The sequence below is a fragment of the Ahaetulla prasina genome, chromosome 6, assembly GCF_028640845.1.
Source record: "Ahaetulla prasina isolate Xishuangbanna chromosome 6, ASM2864084v1, whole genome shotgun sequence".
NCBI classification, from domain to species: Eukaryota; Metazoa; Chordata; class Lepidosauria; order Squamata; family Colubridae; genus Ahaetulla; species Ahaetulla prasina.
The window spans coordinates 69112151-69127011 of record NC_080544.1 but is presented as its reverse complement, the minus strand read 5'-3'; the positions used below and the strand labels follow the sequence as shown (position 1 = coordinate 69127011).

The 14861-nt window shown below is 46.4% G+C and overlaps 1 long non-coding RNA gene across 1 annotated transcript in view; it reads left to right on the top strand.

Annotated features, from left to right (window-relative positions):
- The window catches only part of LOC131200352 (uncharacterized), a 16915-nt gene extending 2054 nt beyond the window's left edge, over positions 1-14861 (top strand). Inside the window, exons 2-3 of the long non-coding RNA XR_009155595.1 lie at positions 9289-9370; positions 13102-14861. This is a non-coding gene — a long non-coding RNA (uncharacterized LOC131200352). The remainder of the gene's footprint in view (positions 1-9288; positions 9371-13101) is intronic.

Genomic DNA, 14861 nt, shown 5'->3' with positions numbered 1-14861 from the left:
TTCCACTCAAACATTGCATCCCTCCTTCTCTTGGCTAAGTCACCTCCTTTTCCCTCCCCACAGTGCTCCTTCTGTTTCTGCCAATTCAATGAAGCCCAGTTACTCCTGGCTGGTTTAAAATTGGACCAAGAAAAAATAATAGATGTCAACTGTACTCATTCTTTGGGATAATGCAACAGGTGCTGAACGTCTTGGATCCTGGCATGGAACAGTCTGATCCAATTGCTTTTATGCCAGTGAGAGATGCACCTGCAAATGCTTCCTTCTGTAATCATAAGTTTGGGAGTACATCAGGGCTTCTCAGACTAGGGGCCATGAGCAACCTTGTATTAAGTATTGAACAAAATAAGCAGGGGTTTAAGGCATCAAGGGAAGGAGATACCACAAAGTTTTCTTCCTGGTTCTTGTGTTCTTAACTCTTTCACCACCACTATCTACTTTAATTGATTTTTTTTTTGTAATTGTCCTTTTCTGCTGTGTTTGATCTATATTGTTAAAAATGTATGCTTTGGCAGGTTGAATGACTAAAAGTTTAAAAGTTTAATAATCAGAAGTCACATTTATTTTGCTTCTATCAAGGGGCACCACTGTTGGGTTGTGCTTAGGGCATCAGCTGGCCTTTATCCAGCCCTGGCCATGACCTGTAGTGAGGTCATAGGCATTTTAGAGGGGGTATCAAAATCTTCAGACTTGGTGAGGCCTATTTAGTCAAAGTGGGATGCACTTCAGACTTCTTCTGGGGCTTCCATTTGTGACAGAAGGACAGTCAAAACTCACATGGAGCTTCACTTCCATTAATTTGCCACTGTTGAGTTTGAGAACTGGTGGGGTTCTCAACTGCTACAGATTAAATATTTTTGTTTATTTAGTTATTCAAGATAAAAAATATCCAGAGTAAATGGAAATAAAATATCCTTAAAGAAATAATAATACTATCATAACCAGCAACTAATCAAAATCCAGAGTACCGGTAGATATTCACTGCATACAAAATTTTTGGAAGAGTTCCATTGACAACATCTTCCGAATGATTAAACACGCAAGATTTATTTTTTGTCCAATGAAGTCATTAGTTTTATTCATGGAGGAAGGTCACACAAATTCATTTTAAGAGACAGGTACCCCGTTATTTTGAGGACACCTGTTTTGCATTAGGGATGCACCTGATAAAAGGCGCTAATAGAAGGAGGCAGTTAACAACTTGCTTTCTTAAATTTGTCAGTATTTTGCCTTTGGCTCTAGTTCCAAACACAGAAGGCTGACAGTTGCACTTAAGTGGAAGTTAACATGACTGAATACTAATTCCTTCATGCCCCTCCCCAATCCTCCAGAAAGAAAGCCAGCAGCTCTTAAGGCTTCTCTGTGTCATGGTACCTGCTACAACATGGCGAAAAGAGTTTCTGGATTTAAATAATATATTAAGCCAAAATGAAACACATCACACTATATAGTGTAGTGACTTGTTCCATAAAATTGGAGTTGGTTTATCAAAAGGACCATCTCTCCCTGATAATATCTGCCTGTCCTGTCAGGAATGGTAGAGAAGGTATATTGAGGGTTCCATCTGATGGGAAATTACATTTGGTGGATCCCAGGAGCGGGACATTTTTTTCCATGTCACATCTGCCTTGTTTAATCTTCTCCCCCTTCAATTAGCTCCATCCCTCTCAAGATTCTGCAAGTCGCTCAACACCTGGTTATGTTGTCAGGCTTGGAGATCCCAGGGAATGGAAATTTTGTGATTTATTATTTATTTATTTATTTAATCGTATTTATATACCGCCCTATCTCCCAAGGGACTCAGGGCGGTTTACAGGCACTAAAAACAGATAAATAGAATATAAATACAATATAAAACATATAAAAAACTTATTCTAAAGCCCGTCCAATTAAAAATAGAAATAAAACCCAATTTAAAACCCAAAATTTAAAATCTAGCTCAGTCCTGCACAATTAAATAAGTATGTTTTAAGCCCGCGGCGGAAGGTCCGAAGGTCCGAAAGCTGACGAAGTCCGGGGGGTAGATCGTTCCAGAGGGTGGGAGCCCCCACAGAGAAGGCCCTTCCCCTGGGCGCCGCCAGACGACATTGCCTCGCTGACGGCACCCTGAGGAGACCCTCTCTGTGAGAGCGCACGGGACGGTGGGAGGTATTCGTCGCAGTAGGCGGTCCCGTAAATAACCCGGCCCAATGCCATGGAGCGCTTTAAAGGTGGTCACCAAAACCTTGAAGCGCACCGGAAGGCCACAGGAAGCCAGTGCAGTCTGCGCAGGATAGGTGTCATATGGGAGCCACGAGGGCTCCATCTATCACCAGCGCAGCTGCATTCTGGACTAACTGTAGCCTCCGGATGCCCCTCAAGGGAGCCCCATGTAGAGCATTGCAGTAATCCAGGCGAGGCGTCACGAGTGCGTGAGTAACCGTGGATAGGGCATCCCGGTCCAGAAAGGCGCAACTGGCGTACCAGGCGAACCTGGTAGAACGCTCTCCTGGAAACGGCCGTCAAATGCTCTTCTAGAGACAGCCGTTCATCCAGGAGGACGCCTAAGTTGCGGACCCTCTCCATCGGGGCCAATGACTCGCCACCGATGTTCAGCCGCGGATTTAGCTGACTGTCCCGGGATGCCGGCACCCACAGCCACTCTGTCTTGGCGGGATTGAGCTTGAGCCTGTTTCTCCCCATCCAGACCCGTACGGCCTCCAGGCACCGGGACAGCACTTCGATAGCTTCGCTGGGGTGGTTCGGTGTGAAAAGTACAGCTGAGTATCATCCGCATACAGCTGATACTTCACACGAAACCACTGATGATCTCACCCAGCGGTTTCATGTAGATGTTAAACAGAAGGCGAGAGAATCGACCCCGCGGCACCCCACAAGTGAGGCGCCTCGGGGCGACCTCTGCCCCTGTCAACACCGACTGCGACCGGTCGGAGAGATAGGAGGAGAACCACCGGTAAACGGTGCCTCCCACTCCCAATCCCCCCAACCGGCGTAGCAGGATACCATGGTCGATGGTATCGAAAGCCGCTGAGAGGTCTAATAGGACCAGGGCAGAGGAACAACCCCTATCCCTGGCCCTCCAGAGATCATCTACCAACGCGACCAAAGCCGTCTCCGTGCTGTAACCGGGTCGGAAACCGGACTGGAACGGGTCTAGATAGACAGTTTCATCCAGGTGCAAGGGAAGCTGATATGCCACCATACTCTCTACAACCTTCACCGCAAAGCGAAGGTTGGAGACCGGACGATAATTACCTAAAACAGCCGGGTCCAGGGAAGGCTTCTTAAGGAGGGGCCTCACCACCGCCTCTTTCAAGGCGGCCGGGAAGACACCCTCCACCAAAGAAGCGATCGTAATCGCTTGGAGCCAGCCTCGTGTCACCTCCCGAGTGGCCAGCACCAGCCAGGAGGGACACGGGTCCAGTAAACACGTGGTGGCATTCAATCTACCCAGCAACCTGTCCATGTCCTCGGGAGCCACAGGGTCAAACTCATCCCAAATAATGTCGCCAAGACCACCCTCGAGCGTCTCACCCGCATCACCGCAATCTTGGTCCAGACCATCCCGAAGCTGAACGATTTTATCGTATAGATAACCGTTAAACTCCTCAGCCCGTCCCTGCAACGGGTCATCCCGCTCCCCCTGATGAAGGAGGGAGCGAGTCACCCGAAACAGGGCGGCCGGGCGGTTATCTGCCGATGCAATGAGGGAGGAGGCGTAGCTACGCCTCGCTTCCCTCAATGCCACTAGGTAAGTCCTAGTATAGGACTTCACTAGTGTCGATCAGCTTCGAGCGGCTAGACCTCCAGGAACTCTCTAGGCGTCTTCTCCGGCGCTTCATCCCCTCAGCTCCTCGGAGAACCAAGGAGCCGGTTGGGCCCCGCGCCGGGTCAGAGGCCGCAAAGACACGACTCGGTCTAAGGCCCCGCCGCCCGTTCCCAGGCCGCAACAAGTTCCTCGGCCAAGCCGTGAGCCAGACCCTCAGGAAATGGCCCAAGCTCCGTCCGGAACCCATCCGGGTCCATCAGGCGCCTGGGACGGAACCAACGATCGGCTCCGTCTCCCTGCGGTGGTGAATGGCGGTCAGAAAGTCCAGGCGAAGAAGAGTGATCTGACCATGACAAAGGTTCAGTGACTATTTCCTTTAAGTCCAGATCTCTCAACCACTGACCAGAGAGAAAAATCAGGTCCAGAGTGCCACCCCCAATGTGAGTAGGGCCATCAATTACCTGGGTCAGGTCCAAGGCCGTCATGGAAGCCGTGAACTCCCGAGCCGCTGTCGATGACGGGCCGGAAGATGGCAAGTTAAAGTCCCCCATGACTAAAAGTCTGGGGGTCTCAACTGCCACCCCGGCCAGCACCTCCAGGAGCTCGGGCAGGGCAGCTGTCACGTAGCAAGGAGCCAGGTACGCGATCAGCAAACCCATCTGACACCTATGACCCCATCTCACAAAGAGGGATTCGCACCCGGCAATCTGAGGCACAGTGGTCTCCCTCGGCTCTAGACTCTCTCTAATCACAACCGCCACCCCACCACCCCTACCCTGGGCCCTCGGTTGATGGAATGCACGGAAACCCGGCGGGCACATCTCCACGAGGGGCACACCCCCTTCCGTGCCCAACCAGGTCTCCGTAATGCCTATAAGGTCCGCGGAACCCCCCTGAATAAGATCACAAACAAGGGGGGCTTTGTTCACCACGGACCGAGCATTGCACAACATCAACCGAAGGCCCGGCTCTGAGGATCCTGACCATCCGGGACGGAGAAGTCAAGGGTCGGAGCACGTGATCGCTTTCAGACATCGAGCACGCGCTCCCAAAACTTGGTATGACCCCTCGCTTCCGCCATATCTGCCTCTCCCACTTACCGTGTCAATAGAACCACCCTCATCAATAGGAACACCCTCCACCCCCATAACCTCCGAACCTGATAAAGAAAGACCGCCATGAGCATGTGCAGAGACTGGCCTTACCCGACGGGTTACCCCATTGCCCGCCTTACCCTCCCACCCCTTAAAAGTTCCTCTCTAAAAACCCCACAAGCTCTTCTTTTTCGCATGCCACCTCTGTGGGTCCCAAGACCCGTCATGGAGGCCGGCCCTCGGTAGTGAGGAGGGCCATTCCTCCGGGGGGGGGGGACCTCGCAGGCGCAAGAGTTCCTCATGAGTATAGTGCGTAGCAGCTGAGACTAAGAATCGGCAAAAACAAAAGCTCCATCTCCGAATGGCAGGTGGTAGCAGATGGTACTAGTCCAGAATGAGGACGGACGCAGAATGGGACAGCGATAGGCACCAAATGACAGTCTAGGTGGTATTCTGTCGAGTGTATAGTCCAAAACATCCTGGAACCGGGGGTGAGGGGAGATGGCACTCCAGTCCTTGGGCACATCCTCCTCTGTCTTCCTCTGTCCCCAAATAAGTCCCATTGTCTCCCCCAAAAAGTCCTAATAGGACCAAAAACGGCCAAAGAAGTCCCAAAAAGGCCGAGGGGGGCATGGATGATGTTATCACAGTCACAACCACAGACTGGTTACAGGGGAACCGCTCCAGAATGCCTCCATCATCTCCCCGCAAACCTCCAACAACCCCCTCCAGACATGCCAGGAATAAATCCTAACCACCCCAGAGGCCAGGTCTCTCCAGCCTTATCCCCCCAAGAGGCCAGGCCCATATAAAAGGCTGAACTTCTCCGAGAGGCTGGAGGATATGAAGGCTGCCAAGTCCACAATCCGGCAGCAGGGAGAAAGCCAACAAACCGTGGCACAAGAGGCAGATGGCAGTAGTAAGGGTAGATGTAATACCTCCGCTCTCATCCAAGTTGCAGAGGCTGAAACCCCCAAAGTCCGAAGTCGATGGTCAGAAGAGGGCCGGAAGACGAGTCCAATGGCTAGAGGCCCGCCAGCGAAACGAATCGGCCGAAAGACGGCCGGCTAGAAAACGCCGACTCATCGCCCCACCTCCGAGCCTCAGAACATGGCCTCCGAATCCACCGCCAGCCTACCCGGCCTCGTTCTCGGCAGCCATGTATCAGAGAAGGTCCAGAGACCTCTCCCATGGCTGCTCGAAAAGAGATCTCCCGGGCCGGGGGCAGCAAGCGGCTAGACGGGCCGCCAGGACATTGCCAGCATCGGAGGGGCCTTTTTCTTCGCCGGAGCCGAGTCTTCAGAACAGCGCCATCTTGCGCATGCGCAGAGCAAAAAAAAAAAAAAATAGCTTTGTTCCTGCAATTAATAACATTCTTTCTTGTTTTGTGTGACTTTTTTGAGGTTATTTTTTAATTGTGATTTCATGTATTTATTTTTTTAAATTAAATGCCCAGTCTCTTTCATGTGAGATGGACAGCTATACAAATGTTATAAATAAATAAATAAACCTACTGCCCATTAGACACCAATGTGCAGATGGATGTTTCCCTTGATTTGGAATGCTATTCCAAACTTTTTTTTGTTTTATTTTTAAGAAATTGTTCTTCTTATAATTAAAGGGGAAAATGTAAAATGTTTATTACCCATGGATATTTCTAGGTCCTGCATATTTACTTCTTACATTTATTTGTTGCCTTTTCCTGCAACTCAGGGAAGCTTATAATAAGACAATATTATAAAAAATTAGAACCGTAAGAAGTAAATATATTAAAATTAACAAAGATAGTGGAATCATGCAAGTTAGTATTAAAAATAAATATGCTAGGAGGTCTTCAACCCAATACTTTGATCAGGAGTGACTCCACTTACCCAGAAAACTGATATTTTTTAAAAAATGAGATAATAGAAAACATCTTAAGATGGTAGAGAACTGCCTCTCTAATTTGCCTTATAATAAATCAGTGTTCTGCGATTTGGCATCTATTTTTTTGAGAGTGTTGCTATTATGGTCTATTAATATTCTGAAAATTACACTTGACTCAAAAGATTCAGGAACCCATCTTTAATTCATTGTGAGAACCTATCCTATTGTGGCTTATTTAATAAACTATGATCAATATTTTAGCCTGATGTGTGAACCCAGTAAATCCTTATAATTCTTTTTCTTCTTTCCTTCAACCTATATAGTTTCAATCAGTCAAGCATATTTTATGAATTTAATTTATAAAATATTTTACTCTCCCATTCTGTTCTGTATCATGCTGCTTAAAATAATTGACTTGCAACATTGAAAACATGATTCCCAAAACAACACATTGAACAATACTACAAACATTAATGCTGAGCAAAGGACTATCCTTACCTGAAAAACAATCACACTGAGAATTATTTTTTTCAAAACAAGGCCTGAGTTTTTCAAGTGACGGAGATCAAGTGAAGGGAGTGGGAATGCCTATTAAGTTATAATTTTTTGGGGGGGAATTGAGAATACCCTTTTGGAAGTTGTGGTTGGTTATGTGGCTTTAGGGACAGAAAGGAGCATTGTTGCAAATTGTGCTCATGGATTTGTGCAAGGATGCCTGAAGCAAGTGTCAGCAGCTTGTGGCTGAGAGGGGGCAGTTATTGGCAGGGGATCAGCCTGCTGCCTGCCAGCTGCCTATGGAAATAAATCTCCTTTAATCAAAGCTGGGAGAGGATCTGTTGTCTTCAATGCCAAACAAGCCTGATTAAAAAAGAAAGAGCCCGCCTTTGCCATCTGCTCTTCCCACTGCATGCCTCACAATGTGGCGTCTCTCTCCCCTCCCCTCTGTCGGCCCCCAATTGACAGGTGACGCCTGTTTGGAACTCACAAAGAAAGTATCATATCCTTTGACTTGCAGGTACATTCCAAAGGGAGAGCTGGGAATTCCTTCTATCTTTCCAGGGCCTTTGGATGACGTCTCCAAATTATTTCCTGCTGCACCCAAAGGATGTATAATGAGCTGGTGACTGAGGATTTGGCTCAAGATGTACTTTTCTAAGGATATAAGCGCTGAGGCTTTATTTGAGTAAAGTTGAGGATAATTGTATTAATTAGGCTTTAAATTTAGTAGCAGGAAGTACCTGAGGCAAATTTTCCCAACCTAGTAACTTCCAGAATATCCCAGACATATTGGAAATGTCACTTCCAGAATTCCCAGCTCTGGATATTAAATAAACCCAAGAAACAAAACCATAAAAATCATAATATGTCCCAGTTCAATGTTTGCCAACCTAGACAACTTGGAGAATTCTGGAATTTGAAGTCCACACATCTTAAGTTTGCTAAAGGTGGAAACCATTGCTATAGCTGTGAGGGGCGAATCGTTAGCCCCCAGGGAATCGGTGCGCAATTTAGGCGTTCTCCGGGATGCACGGCTGTCTTTAGAAGACCATCTGACGGCTGTCGCCAGGGGAGCTTTTCATCAGGTTCACCTGATTCACCAATTGCGCCCTTTCCTGGATCGGGACTCGCTATGCACAGTCACTCACGCCCTTGTTACTTCCCGTCTAGATTACTGCAATGCTGTCTACATGGGGCTCCCCTTGAAGAGCACCCGGAGGCTCCAACTGGTACAGAATGGGGCCACGCAGGGGATTGAGGGAGCACCTTGTAGCTCCCATGTAACACCTATCCTGCGCAGGCTGCACTGGTTGCCGGTGGTCTTCCGGGTGTGCTTCAAGGTGCTGGTTATCACCTTTAAAGCGCTCCATGGCATGGGACCAGGATACTTACGGGACCATCTGCTGCCGCCAGTTACCTCCCATCCGGTGCGACCAGTCCGCTCTCACAGAGAGGGCCTCCTTAGGGTACCGTCTGCCAACCAATGTCAGCTGGCGGCCCCCAGGGGAAGAGCGTTCTCTGGGGGGGCTCTGGCCTTGTGGAACGATTTGCCGGTGGGACTCCGTCTTCTCCCTGATCTTCGGACCTTTAAGCGCGAGCTCAAGACCTTCTTTTTTCACCAAGCGGGGCTGGCCTGATTGATTTTAATATTGTGGGTTTTTAGTGGGCTTTTAAATAGGGGTTTTATTCTATTTTTGTAATTTTCTTAATTAATATTTTTAACTTACAGCCATCGAATTAGATTTTTAAACTTGATATTGTATTTTAAATTTTTGGATTATTGGTGTTTTATCTGCTGTACACCGCCTTGAGTCTTCGGAGTCATAAGTCATTAGAAGTTAATGTTTCCAAGTCTTAGAAAAATATAAACATGTGAAGAAGACACCAGTATCTTTGGATTTCATGTAACATATGTAATGAGTTAATGATTTGATTTTTTTTCTTACATAGTACTGTGGCAAGGAACTATAATGTTATGGGGGATTGTGTGTGTGTGTGTGTGTGCGTGCATACACATGAGAGAAAGAACAACGGCACTGTTTCAATTTCATTTATCAATAGGTTAGTATTTTGAATTTACCACTGTTTTGAGATGGAGAAACTGTTGTCCCTTGGAAGAAAATTCCTGTGATTCATACTCAAGGTAAATCAATTAATGTCTGTTATGGTTCAGTTTATATCCATTCATTATACTATGAGGCCTATTGTATGGTCTAGGTCCGTGATGGTGAACTTATGGCATGCATGCCGAAAGTGGCACACAGAACCATCTCTCCAGGCACATGAGCCGTCACCCATTGCTCTTCCAGGTTCCAGTGCACTGGCCAGCTGGTCTTCACGTGCTCAGAAACTGAAAGAGCAGTCGCCCAGTGTGCAAGCGTGTGCTGTAAAGGTGATCTTCTGGTTTCTGGCACGCACATGCACTGGCCACCTGGTCTTCTGGTTTCTGGTCAATGCACATGCAGATCTTCCAGAAACCAGAAGATGATCTTCCTGGTGGCGCATGCGCACCGGGTGGCTTCTCTTTCAGTTTCTGGCACTCTCGTGCATGTGAAGACCAGCTGGCCAGCATGCCAGAACCCAGAAGAGCAAGGAGAGCAGAGCTGCCAGCCAGGAAGGGCAGGCCGGGTCTTCCCTCCTTCTTGTATGGCCCCAGCCCTCCAGTCTGCAGCACTGACATGTGTCTGCGGTCTGGAGTGCCTGGCCAGCTGGGGCACATGGGCGATGGGGTAGCATTTGCTGTCTAAGCAGCTGCCAATCCCGCCTGCTGCTCCTGCGGTGATGGTTCTTTCGCTACCACTTCTGGCAGGGATGCTGGAGCAGCCAGGAGGAAAAGGAGAAGGAACTGCCATCGGAGAGGTGGGCTGCCCCAGGAGGGCTGTAGGAAAGCTCAGCATGGAGATGCCACCGAGGGGTAAGATGCACGCCCAGCCATTGTACATGCTATGCAGAAGGAAATAGAAAAAGAAGTATACTCATTGAGCACAGAATATCGACCAATTGAAAAACCAAGGACAAAAATTGGAAAAGACATAATGGAATGGTGCATTCTGTAAAAAGGAATCTACAAAGGTGTTATTACAAGTGCTGAAAACAATGCACACAAATGATATCAAGAATAATAATTCTATATCTTGCCATCACTTGTTAATCTCCCTCAGGTAATAACTGCATGTTGTTTTGTAGGACTAAGTCTGCAGACATATCATACAGAACCTTGGGATGCATCTTTGTATCACTTTACCAAAATTCTTAATTGAGTGCTGTATCTTAATTGTCTTATGTTTTTCAAGCATTTACATCTCACAATTATGGTCTTATTTATATATGAAATGCTATGCACTTTCTAAGGAAACTACAATTATTTGACAATCTGCCAGGTTTTCCTTGGCTGACAAACCAAAATTTCAAGAACACAAATGTTCTTTTAAGTAGGTTTTATTATGTAGGAAGTTAGCAACCACCCCCCTCCTGGAAGAATGAAATATTTTAGAAAATATTTAAAGGGCAGAATATATTTCCCTGGATGAGAAATGGAGAAACATGTTTTAAAGACAAAGCAGCTTCCTGACTCCCCCCCACCTTTGTCAATGGGCCATTAAAGCCTCAGCTAAGCTCATTCATTTCCCCCCACCTTTGTCAACGATCATCTGCATCATAATAGAACCCATCTAGCAACTGAAACTCACCACATGGCACCTGGGAAGATTACATCAGCCAGCAAGGCTAGCTAAGACTCCCACCCCCTGGGAGTCTGACAACCAATCAGGATACTCTTCCTGTGCCCCAGAAAGTTCAAAGCTCAGAAAAAGCATAAAGCCAGGGAACACACAGGATCTCAGCCCTTTTTTTGTTCAGGATCTCAAGCCATGTGATCCTGGCCACCATTAAACCATCTTTCCAAGCAGCCTCCATGTTTCCAGTGTCTTTGTCCCCACTTGGAACTGAACCCAGATGATATTTCTTCCAACAATTGGCGACCCAGATGGGACTCCAAGCTAACCTAACCAATGGATCTGGCCCAGGTAAGCCTCCCTTGCTAGCAGCAGACCCACTGAGTCTGTGGGTAAGTTTTCCTGGACCTTGGCCATTTGGAATTAGGTTTTAAAGGGGTTTTGAGTGTTGAGCTCAAAGGCTGCTTGGAAAGAAGGTGAGTACCTCTAAATTTTAATTTTTAAGCATGGAAAAGTATAGGAAATATGTGTATGCCTGCATGTGTGTGAGTAAGAGAGCCCTTCTCCCAATCACAGCTGGATCTTGCTTCCTCTGTGCATTTCCTAACCACAGAAAGACCAAAAGTCTGGAAAGCATGGGGGGTTTGCCAGAGCACAGGACCTTCTGTTAGGGAAGGAGGAAGTGTGTGTGTGGGATTCCACCTGAGGAAACAATCTGATTCCACCTCTTTGAGCAAGCTCTAGCCGCACCTCTGCCTACTGCTAGCTCCACCGAGCCCTGACCGGTAGGCTAGAGAAAGCAAGGGGGGGAAGCCAAACGTGGAACTTTGTGTTTTCAAGGAACGGAAGCTGAGTGAAAGGAAAAGAAGTGTGAAGGGGGAAAAAGAAATATATAGAAACTATCGGTGTATCTAAAAAGGAAAGCAAAGCCTAAAGTGGTGCATGTAGAGTGAGAGGAGGTGCTCGTACCTGCAGCAAGGTCCTCCGGGATCACTATTTTTTTTATTGGTGATCTTCAAATAAGAGTTCCCTTAAGGAAGGGGCCCATACTTCGACAGAAGGGAGTCGAAGTCCTTCCCAGAACTTTTTTTCCTGAAAACTGTAGGAGGGTCCACCCGGCTAAGCCAAAGTGAAAAATAAAACCTCACATCGGAGAGGGAAACATGGGAAGCAGTAGCTCGAGGGTGGCGGGAAATCCCCTAGGAGACCTGCTTGGGGCCCTGGATGCCCGCAGGCTGCCAGTTTTGCCTGGTATGCGATAGGAGACTTGCTTGGAGCCCTGGATGCCCGCAGGCTGCCAGTTTTGCCTGGTATGCGATAGGAGACTTGCTTGGGGCCCTGGATGCCCGCAGGCTGCCAGTTTTGCCTGGTATGCGAAAAAAGTAGTTGAGGAAACTATGTGAAAAATGGGCTTTGCTAAGAGATGAGAATAGGAAACAAATTTGGCTAAATAAAGGTACTTAAAAGAAAAGGGAAATATATAAATAAGAAAGTTTGGGTTTTTGTTTGTTTTGTTTGCTTGTTTGTCTCTTTCTCTGTCTTCTATGGAACCATGTGGTCTGTCTGTTAAGATTTGTGCCTTCCCTAATTTAACTGAGATTTATGGGAATGATCAGTGTGTGTGTAAATTTCAGTTTTGTTTTCCTCTCTTTGTCCTCCTTGTTTTTTATGTGTGTATGCCTGTCTTTGTGGGCCCTTGAGGTAATTGTAACTGTAAAAATGTATCTGATCTCTAGAGACAAGAATTTTAAATTGTTAGGGAAAAACAAAAACAAAAGGTTGAAACAATGAAAATAGGGAAAAGAGAGAGAGAAAAGAAAGAAAGAAAGAGCCTTTGCCCTGTTTCCGTGTGGCCACCGGAAACTGGGTACAAAGAACTTTTCATTTCTGCTTTTGTCTCCTTCTCTCTCTTTATCTTAAAGTAACAACTCAAGTTTATGAGGAAATGTTTTAAGTTCACTTACAAGAAAAAAAAATTCAGTCTTGCATTTACTGTGTGTTTAAATGATTTTACCTGTTCATTCCTGAAGCATGCAAATCCAGTTTTTTCTTTCTCATCAGTTGTTGAAACTGCATTTTGTTGAAACTGCATTACCTTTTAGTAACTGCAATATTGATGTGTTGTATCTTTTCAAACTCTGCCTTCAAGATATCTACCCCCCCCCCTTTTTAATCCTGTTACAATGCCTTTCCTGAGAAGATTACTCACAAAAGTGGGGAGGAGATCCTGTTCTAATGTCTTTCAGCCCTGAAAAGATGACTCTGCAACTGGAAGCAGAGCACATGGTTCCAGATGCTGCCCCCAGAGGAGACCTTCCATTTGTTGGAATCAGGAATTAAGTTTGAATCCAGCCCCCACTGAAAGTCATCACAGCAACCAGATTGGAGCAGACCTTTCCAAACCTGACTGACCAACAAGCATGCCACCCAGCAGATATGAAAGAAAGGACCCTGAGATGTACAAGTAAAGACTAAAAGACTCTTTTCAATCCCCAGAAGACAACTGGAAAGACTATGGCGGGAGGGTGGAAATTCATTGTTTTAAGGTTTTCTGTCTTGTCTCCTTTATATTGTAATCAGTCTAAAGTATTCATGTAAGGATTGTATTTGAAAGTGGCTATCACAAGTTGTGAACACCTGAGATTTCTGTCTAATGGTAGGGAAATTTGTCCAGCATGTTTGTATTGTTTGTATTGCCTGAATTGTAAAGGTAGCTGCATACACAGGCACACAGAGAGACACATCATTCAGAATTAGTCTATTCCCTTCACTTACCTCCACACAAGGCTTCCCCTAGGTTGATTTTGCTCTGTGGCACTAAAAGCCCAAGGAGTCAGATCTCCCTGCTAATTCCATGGGGGAGGGGCATCCCCCTCAGGCAATTCCTCTCTTGAAGAGATAGCAGAAAAAGTGATATCCAAAACCCAAGCCCTGACTATGACTCACAAATGATGCTGCCCAGTTGCCCAGTAAAGCAAGATATGTTGCACTGGTGGTCTCATGAGTAGAAGTCCCAGGGCTCATTGTGCGTAATTTAAAAAAAAAGAAAGAAAGGAAAAAGCCTGGATTGCACACTGATTAACCTCAATTTGGACTGGAAAAAATCTTGGATAGACTAAAGTAAGAGCTAGGGCAGGTTCAGTAACCAATCCTTGGAAATGGGCAGCCTGTAATTTAAAGGAAAACCATGGCTGTGAAAATTTTGGGATGTGTGCTTGCTTGAAACCTGACTGGAAGCTCTCAGAAAGTGATATCTAGCAGCTGAAATTAATTGGCATAGAAAATTGGATACTGTAAAATTCTTACCAGAACTTTTCCCCTGGCTGCTAGACCTTCATGGTTGAAAGCTTTTGGGAGCCACTGAAGGAATCTTTTTTCTGTTGTCTCTATCAATGGCTTCCTTTGCATCAGGAAAATTAAAAGCACCCATTGATTTGATCAATTTTAATTTTTGCCAAGAGCATGTTTCAAAACTCAGGTTTTGAAAAAAAAAAAAAAGTAGGGATTGTAGGAATTTAGCACCCACCCCCCTCCTACAAGAATGAAATATTTTAGAAAATACTTAAAAGGCAGAATATATTTCCCTGGATGAGAAATGGAGAAACATGTTTTAAAGACAAAGCAGCTCCCTGCAACTTCCTGCCACCCCCCACCTTTGCTAATGGGCCATCATCTGCATCATAATAGAACCCATCTAGAACTGAAACTCACCACATGGCACCTGGGAAGATTACATCAGCCAGCAAGGCTAGCTAAGACTCCCACCCCCTGGATACTCTTCCTGTGCCCCAGAAAGTTCAAAGCTCAGAAAAAGCATAAAACCAGGGAGCACACAGGATCTCAGCCCTTTTCTGTTCAGGAACTCAAGCCATGTGATCCTGACCACCATTAAACCATCTTTCCAAGCAGCCTCCATGTTTCCAGTGTCTTTGTCCCCACTTGGAACTGAACCCAGATGGA